The sequence below is a fragment of the Neodiprion virginianus genome, chromosome 3 (genome assembly GCF_021901495.1).
Source record: "Neodiprion virginianus isolate iyNeoVirg1 chromosome 3, iyNeoVirg1.1, whole genome shotgun sequence".
Classification (NCBI taxonomy): domain Eukaryota; kingdom Metazoa; phylum Arthropoda; class Insecta; order Hymenoptera; family Diprionidae; genus Neodiprion; species Neodiprion virginianus.
Window position 1 is genome coordinate 21,406,216 of NC_060879.1, and position 15,157 is coordinate 21,421,372.

General features: G+C 40.0%; 1 protein-coding gene across 5 annotated transcripts in view; it reads left to right on the forward strand.

Annotated features, from left to right (window-relative positions):
- Nucleotides 1-15,157, forward strand: part of LOC124300045 (zinc finger homeobox protein 3) — a 207,356-nt gene that overhangs the window by 48,767 nt on the left and 143,432 nt on the right. For all 5 annotated transcript variants that reach the window (XM_046753666.1, XM_046753664.1, XM_046753663.1 and 2 more), the window contains exon 2: nucleotides 9,286-9,331. The gene's annotated coding sequence lies outside the window, so the exon portion shown is untranslated. The remainder of the gene's footprint in view (nucleotides 1-9,285; nucleotides 9,332-15,157) is intronic.

The following is a 15,157-nucleotide window of genomic DNA, read 5'->3' on the forward strand; positions in this document are numbered from 1 at the left end:
TTATGAAAATATCCGGACTATCTAATAAGTTGATTTGAAAAAGATGAGATCGTACAATCTTTTTTCTCTCTATTTATCCTTGCCTTCTTCCTCACCCATAACGCGTTAATTAATCTTCGACATTTCTCCCCCTCCCCCAGAGGAAGTATTTATATAACACAACAAGTGCCAGTATTTTAACCCTCGACAAATCGAAACGCGTCTTGTACTCGATTTTACTGCCGCTGCAGGCGTCGGTGGGCGATGGGAGGTGGAAGGACGCGGGCGTCGCGAGGAGCAGAGAAGAAGGAAGAGTAAAAAAAAGCAAGAGAGAGGGTGGAAAAAAGAGAAAGAGAGAGAGAGAGAGAGGAGCGTCGCGGCGCAGGCCCTATGCAAAATAGGGAAATGGTGGGAGGCCGGCGCGGAAGAGCTTTCCGGGCTTACGGTGAAACAGCCCTCGCTTTCTGGCTCTAGTTCTGTCGTAGCGACCGCCGACGCCCCCTCCACGTCGTCCCGACGCGTTTCGTCGACGTACAAGCCCCGTCGCGTCTTTCAAGTGCAGACGACGGCCAGTGTGTGTGCCCTCAAAACTACCCCCATCCTCCACCTCCTCTTCCTCCTCCTCCACCTCCTCCTCTTCCTTCTCCATCCTTCATCCAAGCCTCGCATGCCTCGTCATACGCGTCCTCTGCGTTTGCGTTACACGTCTCCATCGTTGCGTCATAGGTAGATATTTTGATAATTATCACCCCCTCGCCGCCTCCTTCAACAATTGTAGCGCGAGAACATTCACGTCTTTCGCTTAGATGCAGACGGATGAGAATTTTTTTTTTTTTTTTTTTTCTTAAATCGTTTTGTTCGTGCAAGTGAAACATTTGATTCGTGTTATTTTTCGATGGTTATAAATTATAATCCGCTATTTTGCGGATACGATACAATTCTTGTATATAGATATTCGTTTTCAAAATGATGAAAATTTTTTTATTTTATATATACAGACACTTATATACTTGTATGTGCATGCATTAGTGTTGAATGTATTACGCAGATTTCGTTCAATTTGAAATCCGTTGTACTGGAAAGGTCAAATCTTACTCGAGCTTGGAAAAAATTTATACGAATTTTAATCTGAATAAGACAAATTTTCACCGACTACTCTACGCAATTTGATGTGAAATTTTTCACTAACTCGCGAATCAGAAAACGAGAAACAATTGCTATAATACTATATCTGTCGTGGAAATTTTCAGGAGACGAAATAAATATTGGTAAAATTTTTATCCGAAAAGCAGATTGAATACAATTTGTGTATTTTTTTCTCAATCTTTACTCCGGCTACAAATTTGTCTATTTGTGATAACGGAGGCGAAAGTTTATCGAGATTGCAAAATGTTACACGAACAGATACGATAAATTATATGTATATCAAACACGTACTCAACGCTGCGTACGAGAGAAAAAAAAAAGCGTTGTCAAAGACAAACGAAACCCATGAGTCAGTATTGTAAAAAATTCACTATTCACAAACGGGCCGGTGAATTTTTTTTTCCCAGTCGAAAAGAAGAGGAACGTGATTGTTTTGTCTAATATTAAATTTATTTTCAAATTCCTCTTCCCGTAGTTCTCTACCTCTTTTGTTTTCTATCACCAGCAAAAATTTGCATTCGTAATTATCCCTCTGGTAATGCGTTGTACGTGCGCCTCAGACGGCATATAACTATATACCTAACTATAGTGAGTCAGTCTGTTTGTTATTAATGACTAATTAACGAATAGCGCGAGATTAACGCGCCCGTCCGTGACGCAATGCAAAGACTCGCGTCCCACGATCACGTATTGCGTATATAATGCTTCTGAGCCGTGTGTGTATTCGTACGTGTACGTGTTCGACGTACCTGTACCTGACGTGTACAAAATTTCGTAGTGGCATTTTTTCGGTCAATAATTAATTATCGTTAAAAATTTCGTTCGTTGTTGTTTTTTTTTTTCTTTTCTTTTCTTTTCTTTTCTTTTTTTTTTTTCATCGCTTCTCGACAAAGTTCGTATTTTTTGTTTTCCTTGCCTCACCGAATCGGCTCATATTTAAATACGGCGATGAGATGCTGCGGCGACGTAATTAGTCGATGAGAGACCGATGTATGTTATACCTACCATTGTGAGTTTACCAATCATCCGAGTTGCGCGGTTCGTGCCTTTATTCACGTTGATTACTTTACGCAACCGTTTAATTAATAATTATACAAATCATCCTGAGCCTGACTGCAGTTCTTTGAATTTGACGTACACTGATTGAAATTAACGTGCGGATGTGTAACCCGCTGTACGTATACACATTACACATGCGCATGTACGTGATGAACGTAGAACGACAAAGCGTGATTAACGCAAAGACAAAATCAACGTGAGAAAATTATGATGTATAAATCACGCGAAGATACAATAATACGCTTATTCATAGTTATGTAAATCCTCTTTTCCTCTTTCTTACGATTAGATTCTCTTCTTCTTCCTCCACATCCTCATTGTAAGTAAGATCACAAAATTTAAGTAAACGCGCACAGCTGTACAGGATCGTAATTCCATCTGATAGGTGATATCGGCTGTCTATAATAATATAATATAACCATGGTTAAACTTACACATAAACATAAACAAATACGGCATTAAACCCACTCGTCGTGTAACGCTGCCGAATGTTTATCGCTACGTATAGTTGATGTTTTTTACGTGCCTTCAATTCTAGTGTGTGTCAAACGTGTGGTACGGTTGGTACGTGTATATTACAGATATAACACACACATGCAATAGTTATCCGTACGATTTCCTAATGACTTTGTCCCAAAGTTCCATTCGATTATATTATACGCCTACGTAAACGGCGCATGAACGCGAGTCTTCGCGGCTATAGGTTATACGTTATATATCTCTTATACCATCCTCGGATTCGAAGTGCTAATTAATTAATTGCTCGACGACTCCTTGTCAGCTCGGACTACGGAGATAGATATAATACACAGAAACTTCGAGGCCACACGTGTAATTTTTTTCGTCTCTTGTTTTCTTTCCTTCGGGTTTTTTTTTTTTCCTATTTTTTACACACATGTATTCTCATCATATTATTTCTTGAAACGCGAGCATGTGTTACGCGTTTTTCCATGCGTCTTTTCCGTGCGCAAGGTACCCGTTTCTGTGACGCTCGAGCGAGGCTGCGAATGCGCATGCGCGGTGTACTGAAAAGACCGATTTCAAGTTGCGCGCATGCGCAGTCGCGAAGAAATCTGACATTACGCGAGCCCTTAGCCTCAATTTCCTGCTTCGTGACAAAACGCGTAACTCTTGTTACGTAAGGAATCGTGTGCAACAAGGAGGCAATGGTTTTTTCGTTTCGCGTATTTGCAATATTCGTCTTTAGCTCACCTACTACTGATATTGCAAACTGTCGCTCAGTCCGAAAAGACCGAGTTTGGCTCCTTGTTACACAACATAACTATTTCTCCCCATTTTCTCACCACTCTTTCATCGTCAATATTTTGTCGACGAAACGCGCATGGAGATATTGAATCGACAAGGAATAAAGAAGGAAAAATTAAAGAAAATAACAATTGCGATAAGAAACGGAGAGGAGTGATGAGAATTTTTCGATCTTGAAATACAATTCTCTGTCACTGCAATGTACAGGTTTTTTATTTCGCAATCCTTCTTTTCCTTATTTTTCTGATTTGATTGCTCTTTTTCAAACCAAGGACGAAGAATAAAGAGAGAAACAAGGCTGCATTCGTCGAGTTTTATACAAAAGTAATTAATGCATTTACCTGTCGCTGCGATCGCGTCGAATGAAAATTTCTCCGTGACATATACACGCATATTATTATATGCATGGACGTATAATTAATCAGCGAATAATTAATTCATTGTTAGCATAACAATGCGTGCATGCATTCGTCGTGTTATATCCGTGTATGAGTAGAGGAGGGAGCGTGATACGGAGGCCTCTCGGGCCTTCATAAATTTACATCTCTTAGCCCGTGCCAGAATCATTTTCTACAACGGCTATACGGAGCGAGATAGAAATAAGACTAAATGAAATAAAAGAGACTGCAGCATGTCAAAATAAGAGAAAGAGAAAAAGTGTGCCTGTAGACCTGGAGATGCAGCTGGAGAACGAAAAGCTCGCTCAACTCGAAGCTCATTTCGTTTCACACATTTCCAATTTGGACAGGGGAAATCGGGGAAGTGTTGGGGAATTTAAATTTCATACGGTCAAAAAACTGTGCGGGTGATCGAAATATCGGTTTTCTTCTTTTCATTGCTGCGATTCCATCGATAATGATGAGGATGAAGTTAGTTACGTTGCCGTAACGAACCATTGGGGAAAAAATCACTATTTTCTTAATTCTACAATAATTTTAAAGAAACTAATATTTCGAAATCTGAGCTTGTCCTGTTTTATTACGGCTTATTGCATTTCAGACAGTTCCTCAGCATGAATCGTTTCGATAATAGATCGATATTTCCGTATTTCAGGCATATATAGACGAACGATATTGTAGATTCTCTCATAAGACTTTTTACTCTGATCCCGTAATGCTGATTCTAGTTAATCATACGAGTTTGAAGTTGACTACGTTAACGTAACGAAACATAGAAAAAAGTGACATTAAATAAGTTTATTCTTTAAAATATTGATTTAAAAGTAAAATGTTTCGCTACCACTGAATTTCGGACAGCTCTGAAGTTGCGAAATAACGATATATCCTAAAAATGCATCGTTAAATCAACGTCACGATCTTCAACCTCATTCAACTGGCTACACTCGAGTATCTGGAACTAATTACTCCAACCACTGTAAATTTTTCGCACTTTCGTTTCACCTATAACATTCCACTTCTCTGCGTCACGAGAGTCGTGAAGTAATTTTTCATGTTTTCCATCTCTTCGCGAGACAAAATTGGTGTCGAGGGTCCGAACCGGCTAAATTTCAGTAGAGGATGTTACACCTACGGAACACAATACCTGAGTATATAAACCGCGTGTGTGTTCCTGAATGCCCAAACGTGTTACAGGTAGGCGGTGCAGTTAGAAGAGGAGAGAAATATCAGAAGCATTCTTGAGAGAAAGAAAGACGGACCGAGAGAGAGAGAGAGTGGGGGAGAGAGAGAAAGAGAGGGAAAGAGAGATTGAGATTTTTCTTTTTTTCGTTTCTGTTTCTTACGGAGAAAAATAGAGAAAGAGAGAAAGTACGAAGAATGGGGAAGGAGGGGGTGGCAGCGCGTGGGCGCGGAGTAAAACCGAAGGTTCGAAGACACGGTTGTCTCTCGCGCCTCGCCTTGCCAGGAATTAATAAACAGCAACAAATGACTGCCCCCCGTCGCTGTCGTGCCTTCGGGGTCCGGGCATCCTGTCCCCGGTCTGGAAAAGACCGTAAGGCGAGGTCCCCACTTTCGTAATCCCCCCCCCCCCCCCCCCCCACTCCCCCGCCCGCCCCCTTCATCTCCCTTGGTTTAACTGATTTCGTCGCGCTGCTATTCAATTTATAACATGGAATATTTTCAATCGACCACCAACGGACGATGCGATCATGATCCGGACTTCACGCCTTCCCTCGGCATTATCCTTCTTACCTCTTTCTCTCTCTCTCTCTCTCTCTCTCTCTCTCTCTCTCTCTCTCTCTCTTCTCAAATCGGTTTGCATCGTTGGTCATACATATTTTTTTCATTGTTCTTTTCGCCCTTTTTTGTCTCGCTGCTTTTCTTGATTCTGTACTTTACTGTTCACCATACTTTGTTGTTCTACACGTCATACGGTGAAACGGTTTTTTTTTCATTCCCGGTTTTTATTATTATTATTATCATTATTATTGCAGGATAGCTGTATATATGATTAACAATTTCTTGAATTGCCAAAATGTTTATTCACTCACTGATAGTTTGATAATAATCGATTAGAATTGATTTCGAACGGTTTGAAAATTATTCCGAGTTATTTCGAACGAAGTTTAAAAAGTTTTCAATGATCTCAAGTGGTTTTAAAATGATTGAAAATGATTTGAAACTGATTTTGAAAGGTTCAAAATAGTTGCAAAATTATATTCAGTGGTTTTAAGACTTCTTCAAAATATTTTAAACAGTTTGAAATGAGTTCTAAGAGGTTTCAAGTGGTTTCAAGCAGGTCCTAAGCGATAACAAACGGTTTTGTTGAAATTAATTTCAAACAGTTTGAAACTATTCTAAAGTTGTTTTGAGCAATCCAAGCGATTTAAAACTAATTTCAACCAGTTTTTGAGCGATTGTTAACAAAATCGAATTGCGATTTCAACGAGCTCCTCGATTTGTACGTTTGCTTATTCTTGAAAAATCACTCTGTCTAAGATGGTACGAAATTTTAGCTGGTGAATTTTATCACGCGTATCGTCGTCAGAATATTTTATCAGTAAACAAGAATGAAGATTTATACATGGTTTTTTGTTAATTCATGAAAATATTGAAATCATTATACTCTGCTTTTTAATCATATCTTATCACAAAATCGACAAATTTTCGTAAAGCCGTACAGAATATCGTAAAGCAAAAATTCCTCACCGCAGTACGACATATAATGGTATTTCGATACAACAGTCACAAAATTACTTAAATACTCTCGTAACTGAGTTTAAACACTTATTAGGTACCTACAACGGATAAAAGTTCAATAACTTTAGCAGTCATACGTTTTTTACGCCGTACATTAACGTATCGGCATGAATTATTTTTCCGCCTTTGGCAAAACAGCAATAAACACGAGGCTTCTCTGCGTGCAGTATAAACGAAGGAATATTTTTCTTTCTTCCGCGCGAAGGTGCTTCTTTATTTTTCATCCTTTATTTTAACGGGAATATTTCCGAGTTGTTCTGCATATTACACGCGGATAAATTTGCGGATGTCAAAATCAGCGGATCGGTAGGTAACCAGCTAAACTCGAATCGCGGTTTATCCGTACGTGCCGAGTATCGTCACAGGTAATTATACCCGCCTTCCTATCGAGCCACCCACCCGTTGCAGTAACGGTATGAAGTAGGTAAGACGGGACCGTTCGTTCGTTCGTTCGTTCGTTCGTTCTCTGCGGCAGCAGCAAGGACCTCGCGGTGTAATATAATAGGACAATTAATCACGGCTTGTCCATCGGTCCCAAGGAAAACGAGACGAGTGACGAGAGACGAGAGACGAGAAACGAGAGAAGAGAGACGAGAGACGAGAGACGAGAGGCGAGAGACGAGGCGAGGCAAGGTCAAAGTCTGGGCACTTCGATTTGCATTTTTAACCGAGCGACGAACTCTCGAGTTGACGTTGGCTCACCGGATGAAATCTCTTCCACTGTACCTACATGCAAACATACTCTATTCGTGTAATTCTCTACTATGCTTACCCGTGTGATTCGACTGTCAATTCCCAGCCGACGCGAGCTTAGAGTCTCGACGCTGCGTCGTCGAACGGTTCTTACACGCGATTAATACAGATCTTCGTGTATTTTTGCACTCCATTAAGAGGTCGCGTGGGTTTGGAAGGCGGGAAGAGAGAGTATATTTTGTAGAATTTTTTTGTCGGTGATATGATAAAGGGATTCGTTTATTCGTACTGTTCTGCGTGTAAAAGAACAACGTTTGAACGATATTTGGTGAAATTTTCATTGAAAATTTTTGAAAATTCAGGATAGTATCCTAGCGGTGGCCACGATTACTCGTGACAGCTTCGTACGAAATGAAAAAACCAGATATTTTGTGTTGGTAGATGAGCATAGCTTGTGATTGAACGAAGGATTTTTTTTTTCAATTGAAATATGAATTTTTGGCAGAGTTGTGTACAAAAAAGTACGATTTTCGGTAAAACTTACATCACGTATTGCTTTGTAAAATAAGTTGTGATCGAGGAAAAGAAAATCCACAGTTCAATTACTAGGCAATACTATTTGGAAGGAGAGTGTAAAGTTTCAATAAGATCGGCGCGTTCGTTTTTGAGAAATCGTGACCACCCACTTCAAAGATATAGTTTTTGAAGTCGATCGAGCTTAATAAGAGGAATTTCCAAAGGCGTTCTCTCCTAGGCTTTCACTCCAATTGGTCTGAAACATTGGGAAAATATTCTTGATATCTTGTACTATTAGACGAAAAAAAATATGTAAAAATGGATTTTTGGAACTTCGAAACACACGTAATCTGAAATTTGAATCTGAACGATTTCTTTCTTTCTCGTTTCAACTTGGATCGCATCGCTAATCAGTTTTACCATGGTTAATACGAGAAGCTATCTTACTTGACTGAAGTCCTGTCTTCTTTTACGCGTCGTAAAGTTGGACATTCTAAGCAATATTTATAGTATGAACGAGGACCATCTAGATCTGAAAAATGTGTATTTAAATTCGTGCATATGTATTTCTGATTTTAGTCGATTATAGGACATTTATTATTTTCGACCATTAAATGACAGCCGATTTAAATGGTTTTTTAAACCCATCCAAATACACTGTCTGGCCCACGCAATATCAGGTTATCCTGTTAAATGATCGATTGGCCGGATAAAAACCGTAATAAAGATTCGATCAACTCAGAAAATTTAGGTCATTTGCATAATCCTGATTAGTCGTTTAGTTTGTCGAACAAAATATTTAATTAAATTAAATCTCGGTAATGCTTTGATTGAAATAAATTTATTAGACACGATAAAAAACCTGATTTCGATCAAACGAATCCTGTTTTATGCTTAATAAAATGTGGCTAATAGGTGAATCGAGTATATGGAATTTCTCGTTTTCGTGAATGAAGTTCTTATTGAATTACGTTTTTTTTTTTTATTTTATCAAAATCAGTGAGGATGTTTTTTGGTGAGTCTATAAAAAATCGGATCTTGTTTTTTCTTTTCTTTTTGCATAGTTTCATTAATCCTGTCCAAGTTAAAAAAATGTCGCACGTCAAGTATTTGTACATTCCTTCCGTTCTCCGTTTTCCCGATATTCTAATTTTTATCAATTTTTATCGTTCAAACTAAGCCTGACGAACTTTCCTCCTCGTCGCTCGTAATTACCGATAGCCGCACGCTTATTAAGATTCATTCTAGCGTGAGTAAACTAATGAATTCTCCACGACTAGTTGGACCCGTCCTGCGTTCTTGGATAAATCATTTTTCCAGTCATGAAGTATGCCCTGCCCAATTTATTCACACGCGTTCGAGCCAGTCTGTAAAAGTTTACCCATAACGAATATAGCTGTAATACAAATATAAACCTTGTCACTTGTCACACCGATTCTCGTCTCCTAAATCTTTTCGTATGTTTCAGGTCGTAGGAAAGGAGTAGACCTAGTCGTCTGCCGTTTTCCCTATCGGTGAGTAACTAAATTACATACACATCTGATATTATACGGCTGAAAATTGAGGTCTAAACATTTGTTTTTACCGTTCGAGAAATCCTCACGAATTACAGAAATATTACGTAAAGTTTAACGTATGCCTCGTTCCATGTGACTTTTTCTCATTCGGATCACATTTAAGAAATCTTATTCACTCAAGTTTCTTCGCAGAATTTTTATAAGTAATTTTAAATACGACGTCATTCGGATATAATTCTGTGGATAGTTAATTTATCTTTAAACGTAACGATTGTTTATTCTTACGACGGAGCAGCCAGAAGTGAAATATCAGGAAGAATTATAACTTTTTGTAACTTTTGAAAAAAATTACGGACTGAAATCAATCTTTCAAGATCCAAGAAATCGAACACGTTATTATTGATATTTATTGTGAAATTTCACCAAGAAATTGGACCGAGTATACTTTTTTACTCGTTATTTGAATAGTAAAGATTGACATGGAGTAATGACGCCCTTTTCTAAATTGAACCAAAACTCCAATACTTCAAGAGAATTTTTACTTGGGCGAAGAACTAACGTTTAGACTTTGACGAGAAGAAAAAAAAAAAAAAAAGGAAAAAAATATATGCTCAAATCTGAAACAGTCTAATTTATACCCAAAGTTTCTATTCTCATATCCCATACTTTTTGAATCAAGACGAGGCTGATTCTAGCGAGAATTTATTTCGTTTTCCCTGTGCAGCTGAGCTCGATCACGAGGGCTAAAAAATGAACGCCTTAATTTTTAGTTTTCTTGTTGTTGTTTGTTTTTTTCTTTCCTCAAAGTCCACTTTTTTGCTTTTCTCATTCGAGGGCCGCCGCGCCCGACCTTTAACGACGATGATCCTGATCGTTTACGACTTTAATAATTTAGGCGCGCGAGGCGGAGGCGACGCCCGGTCCGTTTCAGCTCGTAAACCGCGTGACTAAATCCGTATTTATGGGTAAAAGAAGTCAGTCCCCGTTGTCCCCGTATCTGCTTCGTATGTGGTGAATTCTCTCCACGTACGTGTACATATATATGTATATATGTATATGTATGTATATACATATATGTATATACATATGCACACCTGTACGTCATCCTTCCATGCCCTAAGAATCCTCCCCCTCCTTCCCTCGCCGCACTTCTACACCCACGCGAGGAGAGTCGCATGCTTTCCTTAATTCTTTTTCGAATCTTGAAATTAAGGACGAATGTAAAATCCGTGAAGAAAGACAGCAAAGGGAGAAGTAAAATCGAATAGGTGAACACGACAGACTCTGCCTAACTTCCTGTCTCGGAAATCCTCAAAGCGGAGGGAACTTTATCAGGAATAGAAATGTTTGAAAGAGGTTGAAAGATCGATTGATCGACTAACTGATGGGTATATATATGCCATGGTTCAAACGCAAAGAGGCAAAGGGAAAAAAGAAATGTATAGAAATGATGTAATCGTAGCAGATAAAATGTAGCACACGTTGTGATTAAGCAAATCATGATAATAAAACAAACCTTGTAATATAATTAAATCAATTCCGAACGGTAGAATGATTTAAAGTAAGGTACAAAATAATAACGAATAAAATAGAAAATTTTGAAAATAAAATATTTTGCGTAAGCCAAAGTCAGAAAATAAAATAAATGTAATTAGTTTACATCGCTATCAAGAGCAACGGGATAAGGATCTAAGCGGTTTTCAAATATTAGCAGAGTTAGTGACGAAGCGGCATGGATAAGTAGAGAACGCTAGAAATAAATATCGGAAATGGAAAACGAATGTACGACATGTTGAGGTACGATTAGAGGGAATAAAAAAGAGAAAGAGAATCGTTGAGGATTGAAATGAATTTCAAAGAACGTTATAATTAGGTGTAATTTAATCCGTTGCAAGATACAAGAAGAAGAGGAAGAATACGAACCAGAAGATAGAAAAATAAAAGTTGAAAGTTGAAATTAAACAATCACGTTCTCGTGTAACAGGATGCGCGCGATTGCAGCGGAAATGAACAAATATTGATGCGACGAATTCGGTGGCGGGAGGATAAGTTGGGGCGAGCGAAGAGCCGAGTTATGATGTACAGAATGAAGAATTAGAGACGAAGGGAAACGGAAAGAAAATAATGAACGAAACAAGAGGAGGGGGACGGGAGAAGGGCGCGAAGAAAAAAATCTTTTTCGTTTTCCACCCTTGCCTCCGCCAGCTTCTTCTTCTTCCTCTTCTTTCTTCACTCCTTCTTCTTCGCGAACAAAAAGTTTCTTCGTGGAAAGCGGAGGAGAGGAGAGGAGAGGACAGAGAGCCCAGAGCAACCGGCGACGCCGTTGCCTCGACTAATGCCACCCCTTATGCATCCCCATGCCCTATATATACATATATATGTATATGTATGTATATACACCGCATCCACCCCGCGCTTTCAGGCAGCCAGCGTCTTCTTCTCTAACTCACCCCTATGCCGATATTTCCCTATCGATTGATTCGAAACCCCTCGGGAATAGGCAAGCCCCAATCCTCTGCCCCCTTCATTCCCCTGCCTGCACCTCCGTAACGGCGTATACGTGTATGTATCCTACATCCTCGTTTCTTCGTGCTTCGGTGTGTCGGTACACCCCCTGAAAGTAAATTTCTTCTTCGTATAACGTGTGCATGTAACACATCGCTACCTGTAGACATGCCGGTATGTAACGGTTTTCCCGTACGGAGGAGGGAAAAAATAATAATTATAACAGCAAGGGGAAATATTTATTACGTACCCTGCACAATGGGAAAAATTTCATTTCTTATGGTTAAGCAGTCGGAAATTACAGTACGATATGTATTGTTACAATAACGGCTTACACACTGTTCGAATTACGAGAGAATTTACAAATATAATTATTTAGTGTGATTATGATTGTCGATACCGCGTAGTCTGAATCATTCAAAAAAATACCCTCGTTCGTTGTTTTTTTTTTTTTTAATTATTATTAACGGTGATAAAATCTACTAGTCGAAATATCGATATGGATATTTTAAACCCTGAAATTATCGCACTAAACTGTAACAGATGCCCTTATAATATGATTCATCCATCGAAACGTAAGAGAAACTCTGAAAGACAAGACGCTCGGCAAGAATAAAGAGATGAGAGGAGAATTCAAGCTGATCGATACAAGTTTGCTGCATGTAGACAAGAATCGCAGAGTATTTGAAAATTATATTAAAAGAATCATAAAAAAAAAAAGAAAAGTAACAAAACATCGTGCCTGAAACGCGATTCAAGGCAATTTGAGAACTGCAATGTCCTGCGCGGTATAATAATAGTCAGGATGCAAGCTCCTGACGAATTAATGATCGTGCAGAGAGTTTGGAAGGGAACGATTCAGGCCCTAAAGGGAAACCCGTGATTTCTTGAACTGATTTTCTATCGACTATACGTATACGTGCGAGCGGATTCAATCGAAGCACCCATACATTAATATTTTTCTTCTTTCTCGCACACCTACTATACGTGTCCTTTTTTCTTCTTGGCTTCTTTTTCTTTCCATTTAATAATATCCTCTCGTCCTCGACGCTACGCGACGGTGAGAACCTAACACCGCCCTGCAAAGGAGGAACGAAAGGTTCCTTTAACGGCTTCTCTTTTCCTCCCTCTCCCCCAATATCTCTCTTCTTCTCCTCTACATCCCAGATACATACGTAATGGAGCCTCCGTTCCTCCCTTCTTTACTTCCTTTCTTCCTTACTTACTTCTTTCCGTCGTTGAAACTTTCATACGCCTGTGTATCCCCTGTATGCATACAGACATACATATATGGATACATCTTATTTTTTACATTTCACTTCGCGCGTTGCACTTTCCACAATCGATTTTATTCACCCGCCTCAGTTCCGTGGGTGTACCTTCCACCCCTATAATATATACGCACACCTCCGTTCCATTCGCGTTTCCCCCTTGCGCTCTTTCACCTTTGACAACGTCGAGGACAAAAAGTTTTCCCAAATTTTACAAGTGCCTGGAGCAGCAGCAGCAGCGGCAGGCTCATTCTTGTACGTATATACGAGATCAGGAACTTGAAAGAAAAATTTGGGGAAAACGAACAATCTTCTTAATTTTATGAAACAGAATAAATTTATTGTTCCTTCCAATTTACCCTCTTCGTTAGACATTTCATTCGTGGTTATTACCGAACGTACGTGACAAAGAGAAAACAAAAATGTTTTCAAACTGTCAATTTTTAGAATTACGTAAATCCGTAGAATCGCTTCCTCGTTCCTCGTTCAATTCACATAAATCAGCTTTCAATTTTCACAATTCTGCGGAAAAACATTCTCCAATTTTGAAAAATCAAAGTACCGTAAGCAGTTATCCGAACAGCGACGGACTTCGAAATATCGAAGCATGGAATTTAAATAAAAATCGGGAAAAATGCAAATCCGTCTCGCGGCGAGGGTTCTTCCCGCAGGGCGTAAAGAATCACTATCGGGATCCCGAGTCTGCCGCGGGGGCGGTTTGTGCCGGCAAGAGTCGCTGGCTCGGTGTAATTATGCCGGGCTGTGATTGGCGTGGTTCGTGGAACAGAGGGTTGTAGCAAGCGGCTAAGCACGGGTGTCGGGGGTTGGGGGCCGGGGTTTTTAGCTCGAATTCATTAGAAGTAAAAATCAATAGGCGACGCTCTGTGCCACCGCACCGGCACCGCTGCCACGCCACCACCCGCCCCCTCACCCACCCCCCGGCAGCAGCCATGTATAAGATTACGAACGCGTGGCTGAGCGCACAAACACGCGCGCACACCTTCGGGGAAAAAAGAGGTAGAAGACCCGACACCGCCGCTCCGCTCCACTCCACCTTTTTTCCTCCCTCCCTCCCACCCTCAAACCACCCCACCGCCCCCCTTCTACCTACTCAACGGCATAGGTTTTACCGCCGCCGCCGGTTGTCGGTTCCCGATATCGATACACGAGGTGCACAAGACAAACGCTGTGTATCCTAATACTTCTGCTCGATCCACCACCACCACCCCGTTCGGGGTGGGGGGTTGGCTATCGATCGTTCTAATCGGTGCCTCAATCGTTTTCAGTGAATCGAAACCCGACAAGTATTGCGCAAGGGGGTTTGAAAAAAGACGCGAGGATCGAAAGAAGCTCTTGCCGACGATTAACCCTAGAACGGTATAGTTATTTTTTTGCACTTATAACGGTAACCGAGGGTGGAAACACGCCCCGATCTTGCAAATTCCATCTCTCGGGTACGTCGTATCGTTGAGGGTCATATAGGGCCTCATTTTTTTCGGCTTTTGATAAAACATCGCGTGGGTCAGAACACTTTTTACGTAAGTTTGTAAAAAAGTGGTAAAAAAATTTGCTTTTTCTCGAGTCGAAAACGTAAGTTGTTCTCTTGCGGCGTGAAATTTAAATTCACGTGGGGCATTTTTCAACCCCCCCTGAAGGGCTAACCGAAGAAGCTTTGAACGGTTTTCGTTGATGGGGTCAGGGTTGAAAAATAAAACTGCCAAATGAGGAAAGGGTTGTAAAGAAATTTATAAAAACCTGAACACCTGGTTAGCGTGAAATAAGTATATTGAAATTCTGATGATTCTATATTTTGGCTATGTAACTTTTTAGCCTTCTACATTTTGAAATCGCGTCAATTAAATTTTCTCGCCTTTGAGCATGCTATATTTTCATTTAATCCTTGTGTGGCTATTCTACCTTTCGTCTTCCACCGCTTTTTCGTGTGTTTTTCTTTTTTTATTCAAATATTCATTTTCTCATCTGAGCACCTCAATTTAGAGTCGGAGCTTGTTACTGTTTTTCACTCGTTCGGTGTAGTTCGTACATG